The sequence below is a fragment of the Erinaceus europaeus genome, chromosome X, assembly GCF_950295315.1.
Source record: "Erinaceus europaeus chromosome X, mEriEur2.1, whole genome shotgun sequence".
NCBI lineage: Eukaryota > Metazoa > Chordata > Mammalia > Eulipotyphla > Erinaceidae > Erinaceus > Erinaceus europaeus.
The window spans coordinates 42,627,629-42,652,449 of NC_080185.1; the positions used below are offsets into that span (position 1 = coordinate 42,627,629).

At 45.0% G+C, this 24,821-nt stretch overlaps 1 long non-coding RNA gene across 1 annotated transcript in view; it reads left to right on the forward strand.

Annotated features, from left to right (window-relative positions):
* The window catches only part of LOC132535769 (uncharacterized), a 32,479-nt gene extending 13,789 nt beyond the window's left edge, over window positions 1-18,690 (forward strand). The window contains exons 2-3 of the long non-coding RNA XR_009547467.1: window positions 17,901-18,199; window positions 18,502-18,690. This is a non-coding gene — a long non-coding RNA (uncharacterized LOC132535769). The remainder of the gene's footprint in view (window positions 1-17,900; window positions 18,200-18,501) is intronic.
* Window positions 18,691-24,821: the final 6,131 nt, after the last annotated feature.

A 24,821-nucleotide genomic window follows, 5' to 3' on the forward strand; every position in this document is an offset into this window, starting at 1 on the left:
CAACCCTTCCTGAGCCTCTACTCCATGCTAGGCTCTATGGTAGATGCTGGAGATGCTAAGTCTTTGTTCCTCAGAGAAGGGATTCAGGGTCTAGCAAAAGGAGACAGTCCAGGAAGTAGAGAAAGCATAATGGTTCTATGGAAGATTCTCCTTTCTGAGCCCGCAAAGTCCCAGATTCAACTCCCAGCAGCACCAAAGGCCAGAGTTGAGTAGTGTTCTAGTCCTATCTATCTATCTATCTATCTATCTATCTATCTATCTATCTACCTACCTACCTACCTACCTACCTACCTACCTACCTTGCTCTCTGTATCTCTCTCTTCCATTAAAATAAAACCAAATTAAAAAAAAGAAGAGGAAGCCCAAAGTTTATAGATGCTGTGGTTATGGTCTGTATATGGTGAGGGGGAGGCAGGCAAAGGAGAGATGGGAGGCCAGATCCAGAAAGGTTTCATAGAGTAGATGACACTTGAATTGTTTTAATTATTTAGCACCAGGTGGAGAGAGAAGGGATGCATTTTCTTGGGAAACCAATGGTTCATAAACTTGAACAAGAGTCAAAATAATCTGGAGAGAGCATCATTTAAAATGTCTGCTTCATGGGGGCGCTGGGTGGTGGTGCAGCAGGTTAAGCACACATGGCACAAAGTGCAAGGACCGGTTCAAACCCCTGGCTTCCCACCTGCAGGGGGTTCACTTCACAAGTGGTTAAGCAGGCCTGCAGGTGTCTGTCTTTTCCCCTCTCTGTCTTCTCCTCCTCTCTTGATTTCTCTTGGTTCTATCCAACAACAACGACAGCAATGGAAACAGTAACAATAACAACAACAAGGGCAACAAAATGGGAAAAATGGCCTCCAGGAGCAGTGGGTTCATAGTGCAGGCACTGAGCCCCAGTAATAAGCCTGGAGGCAAAACAAATTTGCTCCATGGATCAAACCCCCCCCACCAAAACAAACAAACAAAAAACAACCAAACAACCCCCCCACAATTCCCATCCAGCAGGTCAAAGGGGAAGGCTGAGAATCTGCATCTTGAATACTTGAATAACACTGACAGGAGCTTCTATGCCAGGCACTGAATTAAGTGAGACAAGTTAGACTGAGGAAGATAACTGTGTGACAGCACCCACGGGTGGAATCTGCAGAAGGCCAAAGTCACAAGACCAGGGTACGGAGTTGAGACAGGTGTGGGTTCAAGGTACAAGCCTGCATAGAGTGGGAATGCACATGGTATGCTAAGTAGACACCATAATCATCAAACTTGCTAAGGGACTAGAACCACAAAGAAACAGTGATTACGGGGGCTGGGCAGTGGTGCAGTGAGTTAAGTGCACATGGCGCGAAATGCAAGGACCAGCATAAAGATCCCGGTTTGAGCCCCCAGCTCCCCACCTGCAGGGGAGTCGCTTCACAGGCGATGAAGCAGATCTACAGGTGTCTATCTTTCTCTCCCCTTCTCTGTCTTCCCCTCCTCTCTCCATTTATCTCTGTCCTATCTAACAATGACGACATCAATAACAACAACAATAATAACTACAACAGCAATAAAAAACAAGAGCAACAAAAGGGAAAATAAATATTAAAAAATTCTTTTTATTATATTTATTTATTTGATAGAGACAGCCAGAAATTGAGAGGGAAGGAGGAGGTAGAGAGGGAGAGAGATAGAGAGACACCTGCAGCCATGCTTCACCCCTTGCAAAGATTTACCCCTGAAGGTGGGGGACCGAGGGCTTGAACCCGGATCCTTAGGCACTGTAACATATGCTCAACTAGATGCGTCACCACCCACCTCCCTCTTTTTCTCTGTCTCCTCTTTCCCTCTTGACTTCTGGCTGTCTCTATGGAATAAATGAATAAAGATAATAAAAATTAAATTAAAAAAGGAAAATAAAAAGAAAAAATAGAAAGGTGACCAGGAGTGGTGGGGTCTTGACCACTGAACCCCAGTGATAACCCTGGTGGAGAAAAAAAAGGTTCTAAGTGTCACTGTCATAGAATGGCGATCATATTGTGCTGTTGTATGCATTCGATTCATGTCATGTTATCTGTCAAACACCTTTTTAAATATTTATTTATTTATTTTCCCTTTTGTTGCCCTTGTTGTTGTAGCCTCGTTGTGGTTATTATTATTGCCATTGTTGATGTCGTTCGTTGTTGGATAGGACAGAGAGAAATGGAGAGAGGAGGGGAAGACAGAGAGGGGGAGAGAAAGATAGACACCTGCAGACCTCTTCCACCGCCTGTGAAGCGACTCCCCTGCAGGTGGGGAGCCGGGGGCTTGAACCGGGATCCTTACTCCAGTCTTTGTGTTCTGTGCCACGCGCGCTTAACCCGCTGTGCTACCGGCCGACTCCCCAGAGAGTTTTCTTATCTCTGGCTCATAGCTGAAGAATCATGTGTTCAGGGCTGGCAAAATACCTCACTGGGATAGTGCACTACTTTGCCATGTGTGAGACCCAGAATTGATTCGGTCCCCACTGCACTGAAGGAAGCTTTGGTACTGTGGTCTCCTTCTCTCCCTCTCTCTCTACTTTCTCTGTTTCTCTAAAAAACAAAAAACAAACAAACAAACAAACAAAAACATGGTACAGAGAAGTTAAGGACTGTGCCCACAGTCAACCAGCGAGGAGGCTGCAGCATCAGAACCTCAAAACACTGCGTCTGGCTCCAGTGTTGGGTGGTTTACTATAAACGATTTGATTGGATAAAAAGGGACACTCAATGCTTTAACAAGTGGGAAAAAGCCCAAGCTTGTCAGGTAAAGGAGGGACTACAAAAGCTGAAAAAAGGAGTGGGGCATAGTGGTTATAAAAAGAGACTGTCATGCCTGAGGCTCCAAAGTCCCAGGTTCAATCCCCCGCACCACCATAAGCCAGAGCTGAGCAGAGCTCTGGTGTTTCTCTCTGTTTCTCTATCTATCTATCTATCTATCTATCTCCCTCTCTCTCTTTCTGTGTCTCTCTCAAAAGTAAAATAAGTAAAGTACTTTTTAAAAAAAAGCTGGGAAAAGGCAAGAAATTGGCTTACTTCAGAATGCCCTTTTTGGTCAATGGCAGGCCACCCTATCACCTGGGGCTCTAGTCAGAGAATCCTTGAATTTCCACATAGATACAATAGACCTACACTTCTATAGACCTCTCTCTCCACCATCACTGGTTAGGAACATCAATTATCATAAGCCCTTTTGAAGGCCTCTCCAGGACCTTGCCCTCACTATAGAGTAACAATGGTAGGGACTGCCCCACTTTCTGAAGGGAGGCTGAGTCAATCTATACAGCCACTCCATGAAGATTGGTCCTGAAATTAAGGCAGCCTAGGATATTCTCAGTTATGATCATTCACTGCAAGCTTAGACTGACAGGGACTCAAGGTTACATAGGCTCCTGTGCTGAAAATGAATATACATGGGCCCCGGGTCAGACTGATGTGGTAAACAGTTAATTATACTTAGATATTTTCTTCAATATTGGGAGCTACTCTCTGACCTAATTCAGCTTTCTAGTCCTGTTCTCAACTCTGACATCATCTTCCCAGACAATATTTTTGGTCAGCTTCCATGTTAGCTATCAGACTTCAGCAAAAATCACTAAAGTCATAGGCCCCTAGAAACATACTTCTGTTCCTAAACAAAAATGGACTTCTAAGATTATTTTCACCCTAAAATACCTATTCTCATATGTTCTTGGTCTCTGTTTATTTTATTTATTTATTCATTTGTTTGTTTATTTATTTATTTATTTGAAAAATAGGAGGAGAGAGAGAAAGAACCAGACATCAATCTGGTATATGTGTTGCCGGGAATCGATCTCAGGACCTCATGCTTGAGAATGTAGTGCCCTAGTCACCTCCCGGACCACAGTTCCTGTTTATTAAAGATTTGTCCTGCTTTATAGCTTACCACCTTTTAGCCACCAAGTTACAGATGCGACCATGATTTCATCCTGAACCCCCTGGGCAGACGACCTCACCAACATGTTTCAGAACCCCATCTTTCTAGAGCCCTGCCCCACTAGGGAAATACAGAAAAAGGCTGGGGGTATCAGTTGACCTACCAACACCCATGTCCAGTGGAGAAGTAATTAGAGAAGCCAGATCTTCCACCATCTGAACCCCATAAACAATTTTGGTCCATACTCCCAGAGGAGTAAATGTTAGAGGAAGATGGCCAAAGGGCTCTGAACTCCAATTCCATCAGGACCCGGAGACAGAAGAGGGGAACAAAAAAGGACTATATATATTGTCAACTCACATCTGTGATCTTGGGAGAATTACTGCAGTTTCCAGTGGAGGGAATGGGGACACAGAACTCTGGTGGTGGGAAAGGTGTGGAATTATAAACCTGTTATCTTCTAATTTTGTAAATAAATATTAAATGACTAATAAAGATTTTAAAAAAACATTTGACTGGAGGTTGGACACACAAGTACTGGGGTTCAACCCCCCCCAGTTCCCACCTACAGCAGGGAAATTTCATGAGCAGTGAAGCTATACTATAGGTATCTCTCTTCCTCTCTTTCCCTTTCCTTTTGAGTTTTTCCTGCTTCTGTCCAATAATACATAAACAAAGACAGAACAGAAAAACATTTATTATTTTTAAAATTTTTTCCCTTTTGTTGCCCTTATCATCGTCATTGTTATTATTGATATTTTTGCTGTCGTCGTTATTGGATAGGACAGAGAGAAATGGAGAGAGGAGGGGAAGACAGAGAGGAGGAGAGAAAGACAGACACCTGCAGACCTGCTTCACCACTTGTGAAGCGAACCCCCTGCAGGTGGGAGCCGGGGGTTCAAACTGGATCCTGATACTGGGCCGTGCACTTTCCGCCATGTGCGCTTAAACCGCTGTGCCACTGTCCGGCTCCCACAGAAAAATATTTTTAAAATAAAGCTATTTGGGGGCCAGGTGGTGGTACACTAGGTTGAGTACACACAGTACCATGCACAAGGTCCTGTGTTCAAGACCCCACTCGCTACCTGCAAGGGGGTAGGAACACTTCATGAGTAGTGAAGCAGGTCTTCGGGTATCTTTCTCCCTCTCTATCTCCTCCCCATCTCAATTTGTCTCTGTCACATCAAATAAAAAAAATAGAAAGGAACAAAAACTAAAGTTATTTGATTCTCTTTTCAACAAATGTACTAGGACTAAGGTGATTCCAGAACAGGAAAACACATTGCCGAAGACTGGAGAAATAATCTGAGCACACAGAGACATGGGGGTGGGAAACTGTGTCCATTCTGGGAAGACATTTCCATGACTCCTCGTCGCTGACAAAGTCAAGTTCAAAGTTCTTGGTGTGGCTAGCTGGACGGTGGCAGACTACCCAGTTTCACCCCTCCACCCCTTGCCAAAAGCCCTGGTGGTTGACAGCTTGTGACTGAATCCTCCTCCTGAGTGCAAGTAGGGCTGAAGAGAGCTTGCTATGTGGTGCAGGGGGTAAAGCTTTGGGTTTAAAAGCACATGGCCCCAAGGTCAATTCCTGGCATTGAGTATGCCAGAGTGATGCTCTGGCTCTCTCTCATGCTAAACCCTTTCCAAAAAGTGCTCTTTGCCCAAAGCTACACTGGTATCTTAAGAAAGCCTGGAGGTAAACAGGGGGTGTTAAATAAGGCCTGTCTCCTTGGGGACCAGGTAGTGTCGTGCCTGGCTGAATGCACATCTTATAATGCACAAGGATCCAGGTTCAAGCCCTTGGTCCCCATCTGCAGGGGGGAAAGCTTCACAAGTGGTGAAGCTGTGCTGCACGTCTTTTTTCTTACTCTCTTTCTCCCTATTTCTTTCTTTTTATTTCTCTCGATCTCAAATAAATAAATAAAAAGTCTGTTCCCTTTGCTCCAGCCAAGGACTCCTCCATGGTGCCAGCCATGCAGGTCCCAATGACAGCCTTGCTTCTCGCTCTTTTTTAAAAAAAGAATTTTGGGGGGTTGGGCACACCTGGTTGAGTGCACATGTTACAATGCACAAGGACCCAGGTTTGAGCCCCCAGTCCCCACCTGCATGGGGAAAGCTTTGCAAGTGGTGAAGCAGTGCTGCAGGTATCTCTCTGTCACTATTCTTCTCTATTTCCCCCTTCCCTCTTGATTTCTGGTTGTCTCTGTCCAATAAATAAATAAATATAATAATAAAAAAGGAATTACAGCTGGTAATCTGCATCTGTGTGCAGCACAACCTAGGCAGTAGCACAGCAGGATAAGCGCACTTGGTGCAAAGTGCAAGGACTGGTGTAAGGATCCCAGTTCAAGCCTCCAGCTCCCCACCTACAAGGGAGTAGCTTTACAGGCGGTGAAGCAGGTCTGCAGATGTCTATCTTTCTTTTCCCCTCTTTGTCTTCCCCTCCTCTTTGTAAAAAAAAAAAAAAAAAAAAGAATTTTTAAAAATCTTTATTTAAGGGAGTTGGGCTGTAGCGCAGTGGGTTAAGCGCAGGTGGCGCAAAGCACAAGGACCGGCATAAGGATCCCGGTTCGAACCCCGGCTCCCCACCTGCAGGGGAGTCGCTTCACAGGCGGTGAAGCAGGTCTGCAGGTGTCTATCTTTCTCTCCCCCTCTCTGTCTTCCCCTCCTCTCTCAGTTTCTCTCTGTCCTATCCAACAACAACGACAACAACAATAATAACTACAACAATAAAACAAGGGCAACAAAAGGGAATAAATAAATAAAATAAAATATTTTTTAAAAAAATATTTATTTATTTATTGGAGACAGACAAAAATAGAGAGGGACTGAGGTGAAAGGGGAGAGAGAAAGAGAGAGAGAGAGAGAGAGAGAGGGAGAGAGAGAGAGAGAGAGAGAGAGAGAGAGGCATCTGAAGCTCTGTTTTACCACTCGCAAAGCTTTCCCCTGCAGATGGGATCCAGGGGCTCAAACTCGGGTCCTTGCATATTATAATATGTACGCTCAACCAGGTTTACCACCACCCAGCCCCGACAGCCTTGTTTCTCCAGGGAACCCAACCTTAGGCTCTAGCCTCCTTTGCTATGGCCTCAGGCTGCCTGCGCAACTTTCTCTCCTTCTGCTTTCTCTTTCCCTTCGTCTCTCCAGATACATCAAAAACAAGGAGTGCGATAGCCACAAGCAGGTCACGCCTATGCTTCATGCAGGCTGTAACATTCATCTCTCACAGCAAGTTAGGCTTTTTCTCTCTAGAGGAAGTTAAGGGGCTGGGGGAATAGCTCACCTGGATAGTGTGCTGGTGAGCCATGTGTGTGATCCACGTTTCAGCCCTGCCTCCACTGAATTGGAAGAAGTTTTGGTGCTATGGTGTCTGTCTCTGTGTTTTCTGTCTCTATCTAGGATAGATGGATAGTTAGATAGATAAAAGAAGGAAGGGGTCAGGGAAGGAAGAAAGAAAGGAAGGGGCCTGGCAGTGGCACACACAGCTGAGCACACACATTACCGTGTGTAAGGACCCAGGTTCAAGCCCCCAACCCCCACCTGTAGGGGGAAGCTTCATGAGCAGAGATACAGGTCTGCAGGTGTCTTTCTTTCTCTCTATTTCCCCCCTCTTTATTTCTCTCAGTTCCCCCTTGGTCCTACCATATAAAATAAAAAATAAAAAAGGAATAAAGATAAGGACACTATCACCGTCTCTTTACAAAGGATGGACCTGATACACAGTGAGACCACATAACTGGCTCTTAGTCACACAGTCAGAGGCAGAGCTGGCATTGGAACCCAGAAATCTGGTTCCAGAGCCCATGTTGCCCATGCCAACACATGTGCCTTTCCACAGCATCGGGCAAGTGCAAGTACTGAGGATGCCTGGGAGGGGTGGATGGCTGGAACAGGGATATGAATGACGAGCCTATGTGAAGGAGACCTGAGGGTCTGTCTCTACAGAGCCAAGAGCAGAACTACAGAGGGGACCTTGTACAGAGATGGGGGCTGTTTGAAATGTGGTTCATGTGGGGCCAAGAGGTGGTATACGTGGCGGAGCTCACATGTTCCAGTGTGCAAGGACCTGGGTTCAAGCCCCTGGCCCCCATCTGCAGAGGAGGAAGCTTCGTTAAGTGCCAAGTCTCTCTTTCCCTTTCCTTCTATCTTCTCCTTTCTTCTCAACTTCTCTCAGTCTCTATTCAGTCAATAAATAAATACAATTGAAAGAAAGAAAAGTGATCCACAGACCAGTTTGTGGCTTCAGCTGGGAGTCTGTGGGAAATGCAAATTGAGGCTGGGGAGATAGCATCATGGTGATGCAGATGACTCCCATGCCTGAGGCTGTGAGGTCCCAGAGTCAATTCCCAACACTGCCATAAACCATAGCTGAGCAGTGCTATGGTCTCTCATTAAAATGAATAAAATATGGGGGGGGGGAAGAAATGCAGGCTGGTTGGCAGGATCCCACCCCTGTTGAATCATAAACATGAAAGTCATTCTGTGCATTGATCTTTAAAAGACACAGGCTTAAAGGATTGCTCTCAGCAGAGATGGTGAGGAATGTGTCCAGTTGGATGTTTGGACTAAGGGCTCAGGGCAGAGGTCTGGATCGGAAAGATAAGAACAGCAGCTCCGGGCCTGTGGGTGGCAGCTGAGCTCAGGGGTGCTGAATCACAACAGCAGAGATGATGAGGGACAGAGGTCTCACCAAGGTTCATTGCATAATGTACGGCACCAGTGCTGAACAGTGTTGACCCTGGAGATCTGAGTCGGGTCAAAGGCATGTTTATCTGCCCTTCACGTTGTGTTGATTTTTGAAAGTACTGGCTATCAGCACACAAGCAAATACATTTACAGTCAGCTTGGGTTTCTGCTGGCTCTTAAGGGAAGTGCCCTGGGTGCTGACACATAGTTAAGAGCTAGAGGAGCAGGTGCCTTGGTAAGAAGGCACACGTGTGAAAGAGATGCTCTCCCCTGTACTGTGCCCCCAACACAGAGACCACACACTGCCAGATGTATTTTTAAATTTGTGTAAACTCCATTTGCTCTGTTCTGGTTAATGGTAAGGGGTTTTTATCCCTCTGAATCTGCTGAATAGAAAGAAGTAGAAGGAGAGAACATGTTCCTTGGTCAGTTTTCAGTGTATCCACTGTTATTCTACCCTCAGCCCTGTTACTTGGTCACTTTTCAGTTTACACATTATCACTCCTCCACACTAAGCCTGTTTCCTGCTGAATTTCAGTGTGTACGTACCTACTCCTCCACAAATCTTGTTTCTTGGCCAATTTTCAGTGATCCAGCGTTACTCCTCCCCCAGTCCTATTAGGACTTGGTCATTTTTCACTGTATATATTGCTATTCCTCCACCAAGGTCGATCACAATTTCCAGCATATACATTGCCCCTCCTCAACTCCTACTTCTTGGTCACTATCAGTGTATCCATCAGCACTCCTCCACCAATCCTGTTACAGGATCAATTTTCTACCTTTTTTTCTTGCCTCATTGCTGGGGCTCGGTGCCTTCACTGAGAATCCACTGCTTCTGGAGGCCATTTCCCCCCATTTTTGTTGCCCTTGTTATGGTTGTTATTGTTTCCATTGTTGTTGGAGAGGACAGGGAGAAATCGAAATCGAGAGAAGAGGTGAAGAAAGAGAAAGGGGGAGAGAAAGACAGACACATGCAGACAGCTTCACTGACCGTGAAGTGACTCCCCTGCAGGTGGGGAGCCGGGGGCTCAAACCAAGATCCTTATGCTGGTCCTTGTGCTTTGTACCATGTGTGCTTAACTAGCTGTGCTACCACCCGGCCCCCAAATTTCTACTTTTTAAAATATTTTATTTATTTACTTTTTAGATAGAGACAAATTGAGAGGAAAGTGGGAAGTAGAGAGGGAGAAAGAGAGAGACACCTACAGCGCTGTTTTGACACTTGTGAAGCTTCTCCCCTACAGGGGGAGACTGGACGGTTTGAACCCAGGCCCTTGTGCACTGTAATAAGACTGCCCAACCAAGTGACACCACCTGATCCCTAATTTTGTTCTTCTTATTATTAGTGATTTAATAATGATTTATAAGATTATAACAGGGGTGTAATTCCATAGAGTTTCCACCACCAGAATTTTGTGTCCCATCCCCTCTACTGGAAGCTTAACTTACTCTTTATTCCTCTGAGATACGAACCAAAATTCTTTATGGGGTGCAGACGGTGGAATGTCTGGATTTTGTAATTACTTCTCCACTGGACATGGACACTGGAAGGTCAATCCATATCCCCAGCCTGAGGCTCTGGGATACATTGGTGAGGTCGTCTACCCAGGGAAGTCAAAATGGAATCCTGGTAGCATCGGCAACTTGGTGGCTGAAAGGTGGTAAGATACAAAGCAGGAAAAATTGTTTAAGAAACAGGAACCCAAAGGTAGGAATAGAGCAGATGAAATTAGGGGGTCTTTGGGTGGGAAGAAGCTAGGAAGTCTATTGTAGGTATGTTTCAAAGACTGCATGCTTTAGTCATTTTTGCCTGAGTTTGACAGCTAACATGCAGGTGGACAAAGAATATTGTCTGGGAATATTGTCAGAATTGAGAAAAGGCCCAGAAATCTGGATTAGGGCAGAGAGTAGTTCCCTTAATCCAGGAAAAGTATATAAATACCATTAACTGTAAATCCCATTGATCTGTCCTCGGGCCTGTGTCTATTCATATTCAGCACAGGAGCCTGTATAGCTTCTGCATCCCTGTCAGTCTGAGCTCACATTCCATGGTCACAGCTAGGAACATTCTAGGCTGCACTCATTTCAGAACCCATCTTCCTTGAGTGGCAGAGTAGGCTGCCCAGCCTCCCTTCGGAGAGTGGGGCAGTCCCTACCATTGCTGCTCTACAGTGAGGGCAAGGTCCTGGAAGGGTTCATGAGAGAGCTTATCATGATGTTCCTGATGGAAGTGACCTGGTCCCTGATTTTCAATGGAGAATTTTTTACTTTTCCACTAATCCTGTTTCTTGGTCAGTTTTCAGTGTATATATTGTCGCTCCTCCACCAAGCATGTCTCATGGTTAATTTTCAGCATATCTGTGGTCACTTCTTCATTCCCACCTTACTCACATTACTTATCTGGCATCTATTAGGTTGATGATTGCAAATAAGAAAGAACAGCCTAGGAAGAATCTCAGGTGCATGGGGCGGGGAGGGGGGTGTATTGCAGGCATCTGTAGGAGAGGAATTCACCGAGGAGACTGAGAATCAAAGTTCCTAGCTGTTGAAAGCTAGCTGGGAGAGGGCGGGCTGGCAGAAGCCAAACATGGAAGAGAAAGCTTGTAGGAAGGAGAGGATCCCAGGGCTGTTCTCTGCAGAGGGATCAAGACAGATGGACAGACTTTCATCTTTCATTTGGACTAGACCATTAGGAAATCTTGGGTAACCTGTGCCAGAGGTCTTTCTGCATGGCTTGAAAAGAGTCCTTGTATGGGTCTAGTGCTCTCCTTTCACATCTGCCCTTCTTCACCATGGTGGAGCGGGGATAGCAAGAAGGTAGATTTCTGGTCTTTCTGGAAACTGTAATAGACTCTGGGCTGTAGGAGCAGCACTAATAGATGTCTACAGGTTGACCAGACAGGAGAGGGGGTGGGTATTGACTAAATCTGTGACAGGTGGCAGGGAGGGAGACTGGAGTGAGTACACTGCAAAGAATAGGCAGGTGGAGGGAGGGGAGGGGACGGGACCTTATACCTCATCCTTCAAGAAGGAGGCCAGAAAGCATCAGGGCTACCCTTCCCCCCCAGGACAAAATAATTCACCCCACACAGCCAATTGTCCCCCAGACGTAGGAGGCAAGGTTAGCTGCTGGAGGTACACAGTGGGAAGGGAAGGGAGGGGGGAAGAGCAGAGACCTTGAGTGACAGCCAAGGTTAATATTTTCACCATTCACTCCATAGGGGCTTTTAGCAACAGGAAGAAAACAGGAGCAATGCAGGTATTATGTTGCCTAGGCAACCCAGCAGATTGTGAGAGCACCAGTAGGTTGTTTTCATTCTTATTAACTCGTTCACATCCAGAGTCGGGCAAGAGAGAATCACTGGGTAGCTGGGGCCAAAATGGAGAGAATTCTGAGCTAGGGAAGACAGCATACCAGTTGACACCACCATAAGCCACAGCTGAGCAGCGCTTTCTCAGGTCAAAAGGATGATGGTGATAATGATAATGGTATAATAATGGAATAAGATAATTCTGCTGCATATGACCCAGGTTTAAATAAAATGAAAGGAATCATCAAACATGCAGTTTTAAGGTGACAAAGACAAGGGCAGGGGAGATAGCATTTTAAAAAAGAAAGAAAGAAAGAAAGAAAGAAAAAGAAAACAGGCTTTCATGCCTGAGGCTCCCAGCACCGCCGTAAGCCAGAGCTGAGCAGTACTCTAGGGAAAAAATATATAAATAAATTAAAATAAGGTGTCAGATTCTCCCATCTCTTCATGCCTCATACCTGTGTTGTCTTCTCTTACTCCCTTCCCCCCTTTCCGCCCCCCCCCATATCAATGTGGATGTATGGGTATGACCTCAGGACCCTACCAACCAGAGAGTTTCAGGTTAAACACACAAGGATTATTCCTCTTGGTCTGGGGACATAGCTTAATGGTTCTGTAAAAAGTCTCATGTCTGAGGCTCCGAGGTCCCAGGTTCAATCCCCAGTATCACAAGCCAGAACTGAGCAGTGCTCTAGGGGAAAAAAAAAAAGAAACTATTCTTTCTCCTTTAATCTATCCCTCACCTCTGCAACGACAAGATAATCTAGCCCTCTCTTGTTTTCTTTACTACTGATTCATTGCTAAGTAAACTTGATTTTTCTCTCCCTTATTCAATCCTGTCTTCAAGGATGACCAGGGCTTCTTGGAAGGAGGGTCAAACGTTACTTGACACAGGAAGAGAGTAGAGGCTTTACTTAAAAAAATTTTTTTTAAAAAAGATTTATGGGAGTTGGGCGGTAGCGCAGCAGGTGAAGCATACGTGGAGCGAAGCACAAGGACCAGCATAAGGCTCCCGGTTTGAGGCCCCGGCTCCCCACCTGCAGGGGAGTCACTTCACAGGTGGTGAAGCAGGTCTGCAGGTGTCTATCTTTCTCTCTCCCTCTCTGCCTTCTCCTTCTCTCTCCATTTCTCTCTGTCCTATCCAACAACGACGACACCAATAACAACAACAACAACAACAATAAAACAACAAGTGCAACAAAAGCGAATAAATATAAAATTAAAAACAAAGATTTATTTCATTTCACACAAGAGAGACAAAAAAAGAGGGAGAGGAAGAGAGAAAAGAGCATCACTCTGCCACAACACACATGATGCAAGGGATTGAACTCAGAACCTCAGGCTTGAGAGTCTAGCACTCTAGCTGCCGCTCTACTTACTGAACCAGTACTCCCCCACCCCCCTCAGGGTATTGAGAGACTGGGGTTGTTCTGTTTGAGAGTGGAGACCTCTGGGGGTGGGAGGAGTGCAGTACAGCCAACCTCACCCCACCCCATCCTGCTACCCACATTCCCAGCTTAGGATGAATGAGGGAAGGAGGCTGATGCAAAAACACCTGGGATCTTAGCCCCAGCCCGTCACACCTAAGAAGTTCATTGCAGAGGTGGGGGAGACAGCATAATAGTTCTGTAAGCAAGCTTCATGTCGGGGCTAAGCGGTGGCTCACCTGGTTGAGTGCACATGTTATCAAGCACAAAGACCTGAGTTTGAGCCCCCAGTCCCAACTTGCAGAAGAGAAGCAGGTCTGTAGGTATCTCTGTCTCTCTTCCTCTCTATCTTCCTTCCCCCCTTCAATTTATTTCTGTCCTATAAAATAGAAAGGAAAAAATGGCCACTGGGAGTGGTAGATTTATAGTGTCAATACCAAGCCCCAGCAAAAACCCTGTTGGCAACAGAAAGAAAGAGAGAGAGAAAGAGAGAGAGAGAGAGGAAGGTCTCATGCCTGAGACTCCAAGGTCCCAGGTTCAATCCTTAGCATCACCATAAGCCAGAGCTGAGCACTGCACAGGGTATGTCTATAGTCTCTGATGGAGTTTTAGCCTCTGGGATGGGTCACCTTCCCCATGCTGGTGCTTCCTCATTCCTGTTGGCTTTAATATCCACACCGATATTCCATCCCACAGCCCAGCTTTCCAATTCACTACCTTCCCTTGCCATTTCCTCTGCCCAGTTGTTATCTACTCTCTTTTTTTATTTATTTTTACTTATTTTATTTATTTCATTTATTTATTTATTCATGAAGAAGACAGATAGATATATATTTCATTTATTTATTCATGAAGAAGATAGATAGATAGATAGATAGATAGATAACTAGACATCACTCTGCTACATGTACTGCCGGGGACTGAACTTGGGATTTCGTGCTTGAGAGTCCAGTGCCACCTCCCGGACAACAGTGGTGATCTGTTCTCTTGGGCACATACTATACTATACCTCTCAAAAGCTCAGCCCTTGGGAACCCTTCAATTGTCCTTCTAGTCCCTAACTGTGGATGAATGGCTGAACTGTAGCAGTAGACATGATACTCTAAAGGCTTGTCTCACTTGAAAACGATTGAGGGTTGACATTTATGACAAACCCACAGCTAACATCATCCTCAATGGGGAAAAGCTAAAAGCTTTCCCCTTGAAATCAGGAACCAGACAAAAATGTCCACCATTTCCACTGTTATTCAACATAGTCCTCAAGGTCCTCGCCAGTGCAATCAGACAATAAAGGCATACAGGTTTGAAAAGAAGAAAACAAACTATCACTATTAGCATATGGCATGTATCATATCTAGAGAACTTCAAAGACTCCAGCAGGAAAAAAAATGACTGGAAATAATTAATAAATTCAGTAGCGTAGTAGTATACAAAATCAGTACACATAAATCTGTGGTATTTCTGTACACAAACAAGGAATTAGAAGAACAGGAAATACAGGTCTCGATCCCATTTACGACGGAACCCCAAAATATAAAGTACCTTGGAGTGAATCTCATGAAGGAGGTGAAGGATCTTTATAACAAAAGCTATAGGACATTTCTAAAAGAAATAGAGAATGACACACAGAAATGGAAGAACATTCCTTGTTCCTGGATTGGAAGGCTAAACGTTGTTAAAATGACCATTCTACAGAGGAGGGCTTACTGCAGGTCAAACCGTTATGTGGAAAACTGGGAAATGTTATGCATGTACAGACAACTGTATATTATTGTCAATTGTAAACCATTAATCCCCCAATAAGGAAATTGAAACAAAAGGCCATCCTACCAAAAGCAACCTACAATTTCAAATGCAATTCCTATCAAAATTCCAATGACATTTTTTAAGCAAATGGAACAACTTATCCAAAAAATTGTCTGGAACCACAAAAGGCCACAAATTGCCAAAGCACTTCTGAGAAAAAAGGAAAAATATGGAGGTATCACATTGCCAAACTTCACTTTATAATACAAAGCAATAGTAATCAAAACAGCCTGGCACTGGAATAAAAATGGACACTCGGGTCAATGGAGCAGAATCAAAAGTCCAGAAATGATTCCATCTCACACATATACAACCACCTAATATATGACAATGGGGTCAAAACCATTCAGTGGGGTAAAGAAGGTCTCTTCAACAGATGGTGCTGGGAAAACTGGACAGCCAAATGCAGAAAAGTGAAACTAAACCACCACCTAACACCATACACCAAGGTCAAATCAAAATGGATTAAATATCTAGATACTAGACCAGAAACTCTAAAGTTTATGGAATAAAATATCAGTAAAAATTTGCAGGACTTTCACATCAAAAATATATTTGGAGACTCAACCCCATGAGCATGGGAAATGAAAACAAGAGTAAATAAATGGGATGACATAAAACCAAGAAAATCTACACAATGGAAACAAATTCCACAGGAATTACCAGGCAACACAGTAAATGGGAGAAGATGTTTGCACATCCCACATCAGATAAGCGACCGATATCTAGCATCTAAACAGAACTGGGACAGATTTACAGAACAAGCAAAAATAACTCAATGAAAGACTGGGCCAAAAAAAAACCAAAGAACTAAAGAACTAAACTTTGCTAAAGTTTTCTCAAGAAGAGATACACATGGCCCACAGACACATGAAGAAATGCTTCACTTCACTTATCATTAAAGCAATATAAATTATAAACCACACTGTGATACCATCTCACACCTGAGAGAATGGCTTCCATCAACAAATCAGGAAATATCTACCCTATAGCCCTGCAATTACTCTCCTGGGGATATATTCTAAGGAACCCAACACACCCATCCAAAAAGATTTGTGGATACCTATGTTCACAGCAGCACAATTAGTAATAGCTAAAACCTGGTAGCAATCCAAGTGTCCAACAACAGATGAGTGGCTGAGCAAGTTGTGGTCTATATACACAATGGAATACTACTCAGCTATAAAAAATGGTGACTTCGCCGTTTCCAGCCCATCTTGGATGGAGCTTGAAGGAATCATATTAAGTGAGATAAGTCAGAAAGAGAAGGATGAATGTGGGATGATCTCACTCTCAGGTAGAAATCGAAAAACAAGATCAGAAGAGAAAACACTAAGCAGAGCCTGGACTGGAATTGGTGTATTGCACCAAAGGAAAAGACTCTGGGGTAGGTGGGTGGGGTAGAGTTCAGATCCTGGAACAGCATGGCAGAGGACCTAGTGAGGGTTGTATTACTGTGTGGAAAACTGGGAAATGTTATGCATGTACAAACTATTGTTTTACACATTAATCCCCAATAAGGAAATTTAAAAAAAATAGGAAGTGACAGGTGTTGGAGAGGTTGTGGAGAAGAAAAAACTCTGCTACACAGCTGGTGGAAATACACTCCACTGATACATAACTTTTGCACATGCAGAGTTTTGCTATTATATTATGCCCATTTTATGACGCACAAACTGAGATGGAGGTTAAGTTGCCAAAGATCATCCGTTTAGTGAGTTCTCTGTCAGATGATCTGCCTTCTTTTTGTCTTCAATCAGTCTTCTGTCAGAGGTGCCCAAGTGGGTGGGTAAAATTCTGCATAAGGTACAGCCTTATTAAGCCCAGTTTCTTTGACTCTCCTCATATCTGCTTATTTAGGCTGAGACCTCACTTTTCTTTATGGGCAATAATGACAACAAGCTCTGAGCGTATAAATTATTCTGCCAACCTCTAGTCAGTACCTTCAGCTAAACTGCAAATTGAATTGCTGGGCTGGCTGAATAACTCATTAATGATGAGTTATCTGCTTCACTATGCAGGAGGCCCAGGTTGGAGCCCAGCCTCCACTGCACTGGAGAAAGCTCCAGTCTTGTGGCCTCTCTCTCTCTCTCTTTCCTCTCTCCTCTCTCCTTCTCTCTCTCCCTCTCTCTCCCTCCCTCTCCCTTTCCCTCTCTCTCTCTCCCTCTCATGAAGGCCAGGAGAAGTGAAGTCCTGGTGACAGAAAAGACAAATTCAACCCGAGTCAAAAGCTATGCTCTGACACCATCTCCCCAGACAATACCTTTAGCCCACCTGCACTTTAGCTGTTGGGCTCAGGCAAACATTAGTAAAGTCCTGGGCCCCTTGGAATATACCTAAAGTAGATCTACTAGCTTTTTACAAAATGGAGACCCCCAAAACTCATCTGCTATATTCTTGCCTTTAGGTTCCCGACTATTAAACAAATTTTTAAAAAATGATTTAAAAATATTTATTTATTTATTCCTTTTTGTTGCCCTTGTTGTTTTTTTATTGTTGTTGTAGTTATTACTGTTATTGTTATTAATGTCATTGTTGTTGGATAGGACAGAGAGAAATGGAGAGAGGAGGGGAAGACAGGGAGAGAGAAAGATAGACACCTGCAGACCTGCTTCACCACCTGTGAAGTTATTCCCCTGCGGGTGGGGAGCCCAGGGCTCGAACCCGGATCCTTACACCAGTCCTTGCACTTTGCGCAACCTGCATTTAACCCGCTGCACTTTCGCCCAACTCCCATATTAAACTATTTGTTCTGCTTTATATCAATGCTTTTCAGGCACCGAGTTGCAGATGCTACCATCATGCCAACCTGACTTCCCTGGGCAGATGACCTCACCAATGTGTCCTCGAACCCCACCTCTCCAGAGCCCTGCCCCACTAGGGAAAGACAGAAACCAGATGGGGGTATGAATCAACTTGTCAACACCCATGTCCAGTGGAGAAGCAATTACAGGAGCCAGACCTTCCGTCTTCTACACCCCATTATGATCCTGGGCCCATGCTCCCAGAGGGGTAAAGAACAGGATAGCATCATCCATCTATCTCACTACAAGTCTGGATAGAGCAAAGTATTTGGTAAGGAAGGCGTCCCTCTATCCTGCCTACCTTCTAGAACTAGACCTCAGTCTCCTCTTGCCTTTGAACTGCAACTGTGACACAGACATTGCAGGTCTCTAACTTGTAGATGGCAGATTATGGGGGCCTCTCACCTCCACAGTCATATGAATGAAATATCTATCTATCTATCTATCTATCTATATCCTATCGCCTCTTGTTTCTTAGAATTGTCTTTTTATTTATTTTGCAATAAGCATGTTCCATGCAATACTTACTGTTTTGCTTGTTTGTTTGTTTGTTTGTTTGTTTATTGTGACCAGGTAACTGGTTACCTCATTCTTCCACCTGCTGGATCCTCCCCTGCAAGTCACTGAGGAGATTAATGTATGAAGAGCAAACAGCTTCTCTGGGTTCAAGGGGAAAGAATTATGGCTAGGGAGGTGTTGCAGTGGATAAAGTGTTGGACTCTCAAGCACAGAGTCCTGAGTTTGATCCCCGAGATCGCATGTGATAAAGTCATACTCTGCTCTGATTCTCTCCTCCTTCTTCATTAATTTCTATTTTAAATTAGGGGCCAGGTGGTGGCACACTCTGTTGCATGCACACATTACCATATTCAAAGACCTGGGTTCAAGCCCCTGGTCCCCACCAGCAGGTGGAAAGCTTCACAAGTCTTGAAGCAGGGCTGCAGGTGTCTCTCTGTCTCTCTCCCTCTCCTTTCAATTTCTCTCTGTCCTACCAAATAAAATAGGCAGGGAGAAAAAAAGGAAAAAATGGCCACTGGGAGTGGTAGATTCAGTGCTGGCACCGCGCCCCAGTGATAACGCTGCTGGCAATTAAAATATTTTTAAGTTAATTTATTTGTCTATTTATTTTAGATAGATAGTAACAGAGCATTGCTCTGGCACATGTGATGCTGGGGATCAAACTGAACCTCAGGCTTAAGAATCTGAGAATCGGGAGTCGGGCAGTAGCGCAGCGGGTTAAGCACAGCTGGTGCAAAGCGCAAGGACTGGCGTAGGATCCCGGTTCAAGCCCCCAGCTCCCCACATGCAGGAGAGTTACTTCACAAGCGGTGAAGCAGGTCTGCAGGTGTCTATCTTTCTCTCCCCCTCTGTCTTCCCCTCCTCTCTCCATTTCTCTCTGTCCTATCCAACAACAATGACATCAATAACAATAATAATAACCACAACAATAAAACAACAAGGGCAACAAAAGGGAATAAATAAATATTAGAAAAAAAGAATCTGAGAATCCTGTGGTCCGAGAGGTGGCGCAGTGATAAGGCTTTGGATTCTCAAGCATGAGGTCCTGAGTTCGATCCCTGGCAGCACATGTGCCAGAGTGATGTCTGGTTCTTTCTCTCTCCTCCTATCTTTCTCATGAATAAATAAATAAAATCTTTACAAAAAAGAATCTGAGAATCCAATCCTGTTTTCCTTACTCACTGTGCCACCTCCTGAGTTGTCTCTAACAGATCCCTCTCTCCACCATCACTGGTCATCTCCATCTGGAACAACATCATAAACCTTTTTGTGGGCCTCTACAAGACCTTGCCCTCAATGTAGAAATAACAATGGCAGAAACTGCCCCACTCTCCAAAGGGAGGCTGGGTCAACATATTCTGCTACTTAAGGAAGACTGGTCCTGAAATGAGTGCAGACAGAACACATGTGCACATGTACCCATAAGTTAGGGGAAAATATACACCTTAAAGCAAAAGTGCACAATAGTTTGCAGTGACCCAAAAACAGCAAGCAAGTAGAAAAATCTAAAAAAAAGAAACCAAAAAATGATACTTATATACCTTTCCCATATTTGGTAGCTACTCTCTACCCTGATCCAGCTTTCTAGTCCTATTTCCAACTCTGACACCATCTGCCCAGACAATACCTTTGGTCCAGCTGCATGTTAGTTGTCAGGCAAAAATTAAATTCCTGAGCCCCTTGAAATATACTTAAAATAGACCTACTAGCTTTTCCCAAAATGGAAACCCCAAAACTCATCTGCTATATTCTTGCCTTTAGGTTCCCAACTATTAAACATTTGTTCTGCTTTATGTCTTGATGCTTTTTCAGGCACCGAGTTGCAGATGCTACCATGATGCCAACCTGACTTTCCCAGACAGAGGACATCACCAATGTACCCTGTATCCCCACCTCTCCAGAGCCCTACCCCACCAGGGAAACACAGAACAGGGTGGGAGTATGGATTGCACTGCCAATGCCCATGCCCAGCAGAGAAGCAATTACAGAAGCCAGACCTTCTACTTTCTGCTCCCCATAATGATCCTGGGTCTATGCTCCCAGAGGGATAAAGAATAGGAAAGCTTTCAAGGGAGGACATGGGATACAGAACTCTGGGGATGGAAACTGTGTGGAATTGTACCCCTATAAGGGGTTTTGTCAATATTTTTACATTATATTTTATTTTTATTTTATAAATATATTAATGACAATTAAAAAACGAATGTTCCTAGCTGTGACCATGGAATGTGAGTTCAGACTGGCAGGGATGCAGAGGTTACACAGGCTCCTGTGCTAAATATGGGGCCTAGGTCAGATTGATGGAGTTTACAGTTAATGGTATTTTTGTACTTTTCCCATATTTGGGAGCTACTCTCTGCCCTGATCCAACTTCATTGCCCTCTTCTCAACTCTCACATCATCTGCCCAGACAATAATCTTAGCTCACCTGCAAGTTAGCTACTGGGATCAGGCAAAAATCAGTAATGTAATGGGCTTCTTGGAATATATCAGAATAGACTTCCTAGTTTCTTCTAACATGAAGATCCCCAAATCTCACCTGCTCTATTCTTACCTTTAGGTACCTGATTATTAAACAATTTGTTCTGCTTTATATATTAGTGCTTTTCAGCCACCAAGTTGATGATGCCAACCTGAATTCTCTGGATAGAAGACCTCACCAACATATCCTGGAACCCCACCTCCCAGAGCCCAACCTCACTAGGGAAAGATGGAAACAGGCTGGGGATATGGATCAACCTGCCAACGCTCATGTCCAGCAGAGAATCAATTACAGAAGCCAGACCTCCCACCTTCTGTACCTCATAAAGATCTTGGGTCTAGGCCTGGGTGGTGGCGCACTTGGTTAAGCGCACACATTACAGTGTGCAAGGATCTGAGTTCGAGCCCCTGGTCCCCACCTGCAGGGGGAAAGCTTTGCAAGTAGTGAAGAAGGGCTGAGGTGTCTCTCTGTCTCTCTCCCTCTCTATCACCCCCTTCCCTCTAGATTTCTGGCTATCTGTATCCAATACATAAATAAAGATAACAAAAAAAAATTTAAAAAAAAAAAAGATCTTGGGTCCATATTCCCAGAAGGGTTAAGAATAGGGGAGTGGGAGTCGGGTGGTAGCGCAGCAGGTTAAATGCACGTGGCACAAAGCACGAGGACCGGCATAAGGAACCCGGTTCAAGCCCCTGGCTCCCCACCTGCAGGGGAGTCACTTCACAGGCGGTGAAGCAGGTCTGCAGGTGTCTCTCTTTCTCTCTCCCTCTGTCTTCCTCTCCTCTCTCCATTGCTCTCTGTCCTAAAAAAAAAATAGGGACGCTTCCAATGGAGGGGATGGGATATGGAACTCTGGTTGTGGGAATTGTGGGAATCCCACAGACTTGCCAATCATTATTAAGTCACTAAAAAAAAATAAATAAAATCAGAGAGAAAGAGGGAGAGGGAGAGGGGAAGAGGGAGGGGAAGAAGGGGGGAGGGGGAAGGAGAGGGAGAGACAGAGAGATAGAGAGAGACAGAAAGAGAGAGGAGAGCAGAAATGTGAGAAGAGAACAGAGCCATAGCGCATGCCAAGACTCCTTGGGGGGCTGCTATTTTTTTTTCTCCCGAAGCAGCAGGCTGGGATGCCAGGGTCACTGGCTTCCTGTCATCTTTAAAGGGCTGTCACGTTGGTCCTCTCTGCTGGGAAACACACTCAGCTCTGGCTACCCTCCACGCCCAACCAACAACCTTCTTTACAGATGACCTCAAAGTCTATGGCTTCTGAGTGCTCCCAGGCAGGGCTCACCTCCTGTCTAGCGACAGCCCCAAGGGAAGCCATTGTAACACACACCCCCTCAGGGGGTGATCTGGGGGCTCCAAGCTTGTGGGTGGTTAAAGGAGTCACTCACGTCTTTCCAGGGAGCACCAAGGACAGCATTCATCATCTGGGAGCCACAAGGAGGCATCTACTGGGAGGTAGCTGAAAGGAAGAGCTGGCTATCACTGGGCAGCTTCTGGCCTTGTTTTTGAGAGAAAGATGACCCAGATGGTCACAAGTGGGCCACAGTGGTATGGAGCCAAGCAGGGAGGAGGCAAACCCCACCACTTTCATTGGCTACCTTGGAGACTAGGCTCCCCAGTTTATTTTCAGGTCCCCACAGGGGACTGCCTGGAGGAGGTATTTGGGGATGTGTATATGTATGTACTTTATTGCCACTAGCATTATTGTTGGGGCTTAGTGCTAGCACTACAAATCCTCTGCTGTTGGGGCCTGCTTGGCCCCTGATCTAGGCCCAGCAGACACTCCGTAAGCCTGGCTCCAGTTTCGCTGAAGGTCACTAACTTCCTCAGAGTGACACAGCACTTCCTGTAGGCCTTAGGCCGTGCCTGAATTCACCTCTGCCCTCCAGCTGATGATGCATAAAGAGCATAGGCCCCACCGACAGTGACGCCACCTCACACCACCTCTAACGTCATCTCATCCTACCTTTCCATCCCTGCCTCTACCCCCTGCCTATAAAAATGGCCTTTTCCTCAATAAAGCAAGTCACTGCCTTGACAAAACTCCCGACTTGGTGTCTTTTCTTTTCTCAAGTCGCCGACACTCTCCCTCCCACTCAGCCCCAGAAGTGGGGTCCGGCTGGTCCAGATCTCCCTCCTCGCGACTACCTGTCATCAGGGAGAACCCAACACTCTGCTCCCAGCAGTGACTAAGTTTCCTTCCTTACTACTTTCCTCCCTTTTTCCCTCTCTCCCTCCTTTCCTCCCTCCCTTCTTTCTTTTCCTTCCTTCCTTCTTTCTCCTTTGTACTTTAATTTGACAGAACAGAGATAAATTGAGAGTGAAAGGGGGAGATAGAGAGGGAGAGAAAGAAAGACATCTGCAGACCTGCTTCACTGCTCTTGAAGCTCCTCCCCCCACCCCCCAACCCCCGCAGATGGGGAGTGGGAACTCAAAGTGGGAGTCCATGTGCATGGTAATGTGTGTGCTCAACCAGATGTGCCAACACCCAGCACCCCCTTTTTCAAAGACTTGTTTGTTAAGGAGGGGGAGAGAACCAGAGCATCACTCTAGCATGTGACACCAGGTTGAACTCAGGACCTCATGTCTGAGAGTCCAAAGCTTTCTCCGCTGTACCACCTCCTGGTTCCTGCCTTTTCACTGGGGCTTCCTATGCTTAATTCCATGGCTCCCAGATGACTCTATTTTTCCCCCCCAGATAGGGTTGAGAGTCACACAGAGAGAAGGAGAGACACCACAGCACTGCTCCAACGCTTCCCTTTTTCATGGTGCTCCCATATGGTGGCAGTGGCTTAATTCCTGACCTGACCTAGGCTTTTAAAATATAATAAAAATAGCAAATGCTATTTATTTATTTATTTATTTATTTATTTTTGTTTGCTTTTTTGCCAGAGCACTGCTCAGCTCTGGCTTACGATGCTGCTGGGGACCGAATAAAGGACCCCAAGCATGAAAGTTTTTGTGCAGAAAGAACTATGATGCTATCTCCCCAGCCCAGCCTATTTTAATAAAGCTAAATCTGATGAAGCTAACTTTATACTTTCTTGTAATGATATGTGTTTTATAGAAAGGACTTAAGGGGGCCTGGTGGTGGTGCAACCCGTTAAGTAACACAGTACTAAGCACACACAGTACTAAGCACAAGGACCCGCACAATGATGCAGGTCGCCCCTGCTCTCACTTCCCACCTGCAGGGGGGACGTTTAACAAGCAAAGAGGTGAAGCAGGTCTGCAGGTGTCTTTCTCTCTCCCTCTCTCAATCTCTCCTCTCTCAATCAGTCTTACCCAATAAAATGAAAGAAGATGGCCACTGGTAGTAGTGGATTTGTAGTGCTATCACCGAAATCTAAGGATAACCCAGGAGGCAAAAAAAAAAAAAAAAGGAGTTCGGCGGTAACGCAGCGAGTTAAGCGCATGTGGTGCAAAGCTCAAGGACAGGCGTAAGGATCCCGGTTTAAGCCCCCGGCTCCCAGCTGCAAGGGAGTCGCTTCACAGGCGGTGAAGCAGGTCTGCAGGTGTCTATCTTTCTCTTCCCCTCTCTGTCTTCCCCTCCTCTCTCCATTTCTCTCTGTCCTATCTGACAACGACGAGAACAATAATAACTACAACAACAATGAAAAACAACAAGGGCAACAAAGGGGAAAACATAAATAAGACAATATAATATAAAAAATATTTAAAAATAATATAAATAAGACTATAATATAAAAAAGAAAAATATAAAAAGACAATATTTTCAGAAATATTAAGGAGGTAAGAAAAGTGAGGCTCTCATAGGATTGGGCGGGGCTGGTAGGTGGTGCACCCAGTTGAGTGTCGTATGCTTTACATTGGTTTGTTCTAACCCTCCCCCGCCAAGAGAATTGGATCAGTCCAGTTAATTTCCCGG